Raw genomic sequence first — 8,312 nt, 5'->3', positions numbered from 1 at the left:
CCTGTGTCAAGTTGACACAAAACTAGACAGTTCACAGGAGTAATTAATATTTAAAGGTCACGTGAGGAAGATGCTGAGGCACTCAGAGACACTGGCCATTGTGGAGTATGTGTACATTGATTAAGCCACTTTGGACTAGAGGAATATGCTGACAGCGAGCTCTATGGGAACACATTCCAGCTGTACAAGGCAGCAGATCACCCAATTCAAGGTGCTAGTGGAACATCCAGAAAATTAGAGCTCACTATGGATGAAATGGAGCAGGCTCTGACTCCAATGGCCCCAAATTAAACACAACTCTAGTTAATTCTTTTAGCACATGCACTCCCCCAGAACTTCAATCAGAACTCATTGAAGTCATCCAGTGCTATACCTGGCCCCAAACATGATGGTGTGCTTGTTGCTGTTTGCTTCCTGTGGCATGTACACCCAAGAGCAGGACAGTGAGGACATGAAGAAGTCTGTTGAAAAGGTGCCTTGTGGCCAGTACTCTCCTTCGGTTTTACTGGTGGCATTTGATTGTACTGCAGATACTAAGCTTGGGAAGCATCTAATTATATCAGAAAACACCAGTACCTTATCTAACACAGTAAATAACAATGACATGACAAACATGGAAGGAACATCCTATCCTACATATTGAGTCCAGAGACGCATCCTATGTGGTACAAGAAATTATGGAGATTCTGCAGAAAGGTGATGATGATGATGTATACAGTAAGAAACACACTGCAGGCCACCATGTGATCTCTTGAAATCTACCTCTCCAGATTTGCTGAGCCATCTCTAAGGCCACGCTCAGAGGTGGTGCTGATAAATCCGCTTGTGTGCTGGTGTTTGACATCCTGAGATCTGCTACTGGAGACATTCAGCCGGCTATGGATGCTATCACCATGTTGGCAGCAGCAGAACTACATCCTGGTAGCAAGGGTGGAGAGATTCCAGTTGATAAGCATCCTCTGTGACATCTAGCTCTCAACTGGTTAACAAAGCAAGATAAAAAGATGTCAGAATGGAAGAGAAGATTGCTTTGCAAAAATACGTGGAAAGAATGTTGGCATGAAAATCCTGAAGTCCTGGACCAGCGTTCTCACCAGCTCTTTTAACTGCTGTGATCAGGAAGTTGTAAATTGTAGGAGGCCACAGCCCCTCCCCTGGGCTACCCGAAGCCGCACCTTAAAGATGGCACCTGTTGGCTATGGAGCTTGTGGTAAACAGGTCCATATTTGGTGGTGATATGTTCCCACTCTTCTGGTTGGCTGAGGCTGCAGGCCTGGTGAAGTGACATAGCCTGCTGCGATTGGTCGGCGTGAATGATATAAAAGGGCTTGTAGCGCAGGGCTCAGGGGAGATGAAGAGGGAGGTGAAGAGGGAGGTGAAGAGGGAGATGAAGGGAGAGATGAAGGGAGAGTTGAAGGGAGAGATGAAGGGAGAGATGAAGAGGGAGATGATGAAGATTGTTCAAGGGTCCTGAATAAACTGCTGTAAGAAGAACTGGTGGTTGCGTCTTCCTTGCTGTGGTCGAGATCAGATGCAGCAGTAAACAAAGTCTAAGCTCTATTGAACAACCTGGTTCCCACATGAGAAAACAAACAAACAAACAAACGAAAAAACAAGCAGCAAGCAAGCAAATGCGCCAACAGTAGAGTTGAAAGTCTGCTTTGGAAGATGAGTGCATAGGTATGAACAGGATGATGGAGCTGGAACCCATTTCCCGGTGACTAAGGGTGGGAACCACCACACTCAGAATATGGAAGCTCTATGATGTATTTCTTCTTTGTGAAAGAAATTTTATATAAAAATTATTTCCCAAAGTAGAAAAATTAATTAATTGATTGATTATTCATTGCATACCAGTTATCCAAAAGGCTTATTTGTGCTGTTCAACACTAGAGACAAATCCTACCAATCCTTGTTACAGGATGGGCTATGCAGCTACTACAGGAGACAGGCAGCCAATGTGAGCACTGTATGGCTGAGGAGGAGGGTGTATAGACTGAGGTTAGTGAGGACTTTATTGGTAGAACAGGTCTAAATTTGATCCCTAGAAGGAAAACATTTCTTCTACTAACAAATGAGAGAGAGAGAGAGAGAGAGAGAGAGAGAGAGAGAGAGAGAGAGAGAGAGAGAGAGAGAGAGAGCAGGTAGACAGGTAGACAGAGTGGGCACTCAATGCCAGAGAACTAATGCAAAATGTCCTGAAGGTTGTTGAATAGTCTCTGTATGGCCGATCCCTAGTTGCTAGTCACCAACAATATCTTTACTCCTGATAGACTGAGCATCCTCAGAGCTAAAGACCTCAGCTGTGAAAGAGGGTGTGGTTCCCCTCCAGGATCAGGATGTTGAATGAGGGTAAGTACTGGAAAAGGTAGTTCTCTCCATGATTATTAATTTCCTGGTAGACCTGACTGTCTTATTCTTGTCCCTGGTTCTAGTCTGAGGTCCTTTCAAACAATTATAAGAAGATGGGCTTTTAGCCCAGGGCTTTTGATACTGTTGATGTGCAGATCTCTCACAATTGAAGGTACTTGGTTGGAACCACCCCAGCAGCAGCTGGACCATCTCTCTAAACTTTGAGTAACCGAAGTCAGTGTTCTTAAGGGAAAGAGAGGTAGAAATACACTTTATTCACAGGAAACACAGAGAAAGAAAAACCCATTACTTCCTGATGGAGGCCTTGCCTTTTGTAGACGTGTCTGGAAAGAAACCACTGGGCTTCGATTTCCATTATAAGCTCAAATATGATTACCGTGGTTTAAATTACAAGGCTTTTATTGTGTCGTTTTTAAGAAGAAGAAAGATACATGCTTTGCTTTAAGCTATATCAACAACCTTCTTATTTAGAGGTGGACTTTTTGATGACCTCCACCCCTGGGAAAGCAATCCACAGTCAGAAATAAGAAAAAGATATATTTCAAGGTTAATATCATGGTTATAAAAGCACATACTTAACCCTTAGGGCCAGGGCTTAATCAATTTTCTTATGACAATATTTTTTTTTAAAAAAGCATGGTTATCCAGTTTCTTAACTCAAAGTAGGCAAAAAAAAAAAAATGTACAAACTGGAAAGTAGGCAAAGGAAGTGTTGGAAGTAGTCATAAACGTAGAAATGAAGGCTGACAGTCTGATGGAGGAAGCAAAGGCAAGGAAACCAAAAGGCATTTGTAGAGGAGAGTTGCCATGCAGGACAAGAGGACTCTTGCAATATCAATAAAATGTACAAGTTGTGTTCAGCATTGCCAATTGAAGAGGCAATGCATATCAGTGTAATTCTTTGATAGTAAATGTGCATGTTCCAAGTTCTTTCTGCCTCATCATTGAAAATGCAGTGAATGTTGTCTATTTTGCTTTGCCATACATGAAAGATAAAATACTAAAAAAAGTAAAGTAAAAAAATCTTGCCAGGCAGTGGTGGCACATGCCTTTAATCCCAGCACTTGGGAGGGAGAGGCAGGCAGATTTCTGAGTTTGAGGCCAGCCTGGTCTACAAAGTGAGTTCCAGGTCAACCAGGGCTACAAAGAGAATCCCTGTCCCCCCCCCCCCCAAAAAAAAAAATCTTGTCCTTTGAGCTATTGAAAATACTTTTCCATCTTTATATCAGAGATAACAATTTTAAACCAAAATGTTAAAAAAATATATTAGGGGGCTTCTAGAGATGGCAGGATAGAGGGTGATATAAAGTAGGACATAGAACATGGGAAAATGGGAAGAGCCCCTTTAATTGGGAAGCAGGGAGGAAGGAGAAATAAACTAGAGAGAAGGTAGGAGGAGAAATAAAGAACACTAAGCTAAGGATGTTTGAAAAATCCGTAAGTATAGTATTTTACATTTACCTAAAATTACATGTAACACATCTAAGTGTGTGTAAATATATCTATACTTGGGCTAATATTAATCCCTTCAAGAGCCATAGACCATTTAACAAAAATCCAACTCCAGGTGTGAGAAACCTCCTTTTGATTTGTAGGTCAGGATAGGTCAAGGGGATTACCAAAACCATGTAGGTCATTGCTGTTGCCCCTGGTTTTCTCCCAGGGATTAAAGACAAATCCCTGGTGCTAAAGATAATGTATAATACATAGAATTTAATTTGGGCTGAATCAGACCTGAAAGCATAGTCTTTGAGGGTCAGCTTTCATAGTACCAGAAGGTGCTGTAAAGGATGCCAAAGGGAGAATCAACTGATAGTCTTACTAGACTGTGATGCTTAAGAGCACACAAAAAAATGGCCAGCATGGCAAGATATTCCTAAAGGTGCTATAATGGCACTCATAGCTTGTTAGTAACCAATAACTATCTAACTGGATTTAAGGCCCACTCAACAGGAGGGAAATCTGGTAGTAGTTTGCGTATAGTGAGGTCATGAATCTTAGAAGAAAGCCTACTATCACCCCTTTACTAGACAAGTATAGTTTCCAGCTGCATTATAAATATTTATCCTAATCCCACAGATAAATGCGGCTCTTGCCCTTCATCTAAAAAAACACCTCCTTTGCAGTAGGTGAAGACTATAACTCAAGATTATATAGTCAAAATACAGAAAATAGCTAATGGTAAACTGCCCAGTCCCAACAGGTACAGCAATAGCACAATTTCTGTTCCTAAGGCTCAAGAAACATTTCAAAAGGAGCCAAAGGACTGAAGAGTCTGCTCTGAATTGTCTCCTCCAGACAGACTGAGGAGCTGCACCTTCAATATCGCAACAGTACGGCTGCCTAAAGGAAACTCAAACAATGACACTCCTAATAGCCAGCTAATGTAGACCGGGAAATCTCAAGGGAGCCCGCCTCAAGACAACTAACTGCAGCCTACTCTGAGAAAAGAAGAGTCAGTCTTTCCCAAGGATGAAGGTTATTCAGTACGAAATAGAAATTCCCCACATCAAAAACATAGACTCTCAAGATTGTATTTATTTGTTTATATGTGCACTTATATATTTATATCAATAATCAAAGGAATAGAGACCATGAATTATAGAGGAAGCAAGGGGTGACACCTTGGAGGGTTGGTGGGAGAGGACATGGGAAGAGTTAGAGGGAGAAAAGAAAAGAGGAGGAAATGACAGTTAAATTTTATCAAAAATTTAAACATTATTGATGAAGATTAGAAAAATTAATGATGGGAAGTGAAAGTTGAAAGAGCCAGGGACTTATGTCACAAAACAGTTTTGTTTCATGGATTTCCCAAAGCATGACTTGACAAAACAAGCCCCGAGGCATGAGAGATTGAAAACACAACATGCGGACCATAATGGCTGTGATGAATTGAATTCCTGATGAAGTAAATACAGTTTCCATGGTCAGAGAAGGTAATATCATTTCAGGAGGACATGACTGAAGTCCCTAGAAAGGGCTCAGTTCCTCTGGTTATGGAAAACCTTGTTGCAGGCATAGGCATTGGTGCATCAGGTGAATTAAAGGCACTGGGGTGCAGTGCATTTCCCCCAGAATGTAAAATAGAAATATTATGAGACTCTTAGGTAAGTTCTATGCCCAATAAGTTACCAGAATGATAAAATAGGAATACTCAGTGGGATTTTCAAGGATATAAGCCTCTCAGAGTTGTCCAATTTAGTATAATGAGCCACCAGAGGGATTCTTTGACCATACTTACTCTATCCTCCCCTGAAATGGCTAGGATGTACCTACACAACCAACATAATTCCTCACATTAGGAAGCAATGAATAGTCCTGCCTGCCATAAGCTCGGGCCGGGAGCCATGATGATGATAAAAGGCAGTAAGAGGTACTAGACATACTCTATACCTTAATGTAATCATTCTACAGTATGTAGGTTTCATCACATCACACAGCGCTCCACAAATGTATGCAAAATGGCAGTCAGGACATGATATGACATGTATTTCTTCTTTGTACCTCTCTCTGTCTGCAGCCCCAAATGTACCCCATAAGAAGGAAAGTGGGAGCGTGTGTCTGAGAGCAGACTGAGTGAGCTGAATAGTTGCCCAGAAGACACTGTATCTTGTCCTAGAAGGAAAATGAGGTGAGGGTCCTTAATTATGGAGAAGTGAAGAAGATTCTAATTTTTTTGTACTCTGATTATATAACAAAACTCAAAAAGTGTTTCACTTATAGTGGTTTACACGAAAAGCAAAATGGAATATATAAGAGACCTAAACTTCAGTTATGAGTATTTTTCTTGCAGAAGTTCTCAACTTCTTGCTGTGTCACTAGAAATAAGGATAAAAGCAAAAGCATGCTCTTCATGCCTGACACTCTAATGGCCTATGCCTTTTTATGGCAATCTTTCTTCCTTTACATGGGAAAAACCAAAGAAATTTCTCTTAAAGCTCTTTGTTTTAGAGAACAGAAATGCCCCTAGACCATAGATGGTTAAAAGCATTTGGTGCACAAGAATATATGAGGTGAAACTAGTGTGAATACTGATTGTGTTCCAGGAAGGATGCAAGCTGTCATCCTCTTGCACCTGAAATTGCAAGGATATGCATCTCAGTCTATCGATCCTCTTTGCATGCCTATTATAGCAAGGGAGTGCACTTTCTCAGTTACTCATATACCTCTCCACCCTGTTCTGCTCAGGAGCAGTTTCCGTACATGATTAGTCCTCCGGTAGCATCCTCCACGTTAACCTTGTGATGTCTGATAGGAAGGACTGAGATGGATGCTACCTTGCTGAGATGTGTACACGTAATCCATAATGAACAACTGCAGCTTCTTCCTGACGGTGACCGGGCATCAAGACAATGTGCAGTCCAAGCCTATTGAGGCACTGGGTCCTAAAGGAACACATTTTCACTACTTGGCTAAGCACATAATTTAACACAGCAGGTAAGACTTTCCATACTCAGCCCAAAATAGGTCTCTGGTTATTGTTTCTATTCTGATATTTTCCCAAGAAGACTCAGCCCTGTTCTTCTGGGTCACTGATATAGGTTATAGGGACTGGTACCCCTAGAAAGTTGATTAATCCAGTGTGGTCTGTTATGACCCATAGAACAAGGTCAGGTATCACTATGACCCTTTGTGTTCTACACAATCCCATAGATCTGGGCAACCATGAGGTTTTGAATACTAACCTTTCTGGGGAGTTATGTGATTGTGCTCTGGAGGCTTCAAACACCATTGATGTTTTTCAAGAGGAGAAAGGTTAATTAGCTCTGAAAACTGGATTTTAAATGAGCACACTTTTATTTTCTGTCTAAAATAGAATGAAACAGGATTACAGTTAATTTCTCAAATTAATTTCATGTTCCCCTATCTGTGCTACAATATTCGGTGCTTTATGGGAAGCTGGATGAGCTTGTAATTTTAACCTAGTATCAGCAGTGATATTTTCCTGGGTAGAGACCAAACTTTTGAGTAATAGCATTGAAGGTAATAGCATCGCCTCTTCTGAGTCACAGATCTTCTTTCACACATTTTGAACACTAGTATGGAAATCTTCGTGCACAGCTGTTGAGAGCTGAAGTGTACCCCGAGGAATACTTTGCAAACTCAATAGAGTTCTGAGTTTCTCATCTTTGCGTGTGTTCATAATGTAGTCAATATGAATCAAAGCAAGAATAAAGTATCCTATTATGCTACTAGTATTGATGTGTAAAGAGAACATTGTTCCGCTTCCACCAACAGTGGTCTGATCCTAGGTCCTGCCTAGGTTCATTTACTACTAGGGCATTATGGTATCTTGTAAAATGAAAAACGTTTCCCGGTAAGCACTTAAAAGTATGAATCAGAGTCAATATGGAGCCTCTGACTCATTCCAGTAAGGTCATTGACTAAGGTCTGTGATGTGTATTTTCAGAAGTTTCCAGGTGATGCTGCTGTTCTGTGAGCCTCATCTTATTTGCAAGGTTAAAGCAAGTATGTCCTGGAAGGACTGAGGGAACTTCAGTGTTCCATATGTGTATGTAAAATATTTTTGCTTTTTTTTTTTTTTGTAAGTCATTTTCTTTATTTCTTCAAATCTTGCTCCATGAAGTCACTATAATCTGCATTTCATTGCACATAATGGGTTCAGTATATGAATGGAATGGCTCCAATTTCAGTTCTCACTAATGCTATGGTAATTTCGTAGGGTTCACATAAACTCTTTATATCTACATAGAAATCTTTGCCTAGGGGTGTAGTGGTTTGAATAAGATGGTCTCTACAGGTTCACATTTTTAAATGCTTAGTCATCAGGAAGTGGAACTTTGATAGGAGTAGAAGAATTGGGAGGTGTGGCCTTTTTGGAAGAAGTATGTCACTGGAGGTGGACTTTGAGGTTTCAAAAGCCTACGCTCAAACCAGTTTCTCTCCCTCTCCCTCTCCCTCTCCCTCTCCCTCTCCCT

The 8,312-nt window shown here is 41.0% G+C and overlaps 1 pseudogene; it reads left to right on the top strand.

The window, feature by feature from the left end:
- Positions 1 to 385: 385 nt before the first annotated feature.
- The window catches only part of LOC110324043, a 9,136-nt pseudogene continuing 1,209 nt past the window's right edge, over positions 386 to 8,312 (top strand).

Source organism: Mus pahari, chromosome 7 (assembly GCF_900095145.1).
Source record: "Mus pahari chromosome 7, PAHARI_EIJ_v1.1, whole genome shotgun sequence".
NCBI classification, from domain to species: Eukaryota; Metazoa; Chordata; class Mammalia; order Rodentia; family Muridae; genus Mus; species Mus pahari.
The sequence above is the reverse complement of the archived record's forward strand: the minus strand, read 5'-3'. Positions and strand labels throughout refer to the sequence as shown.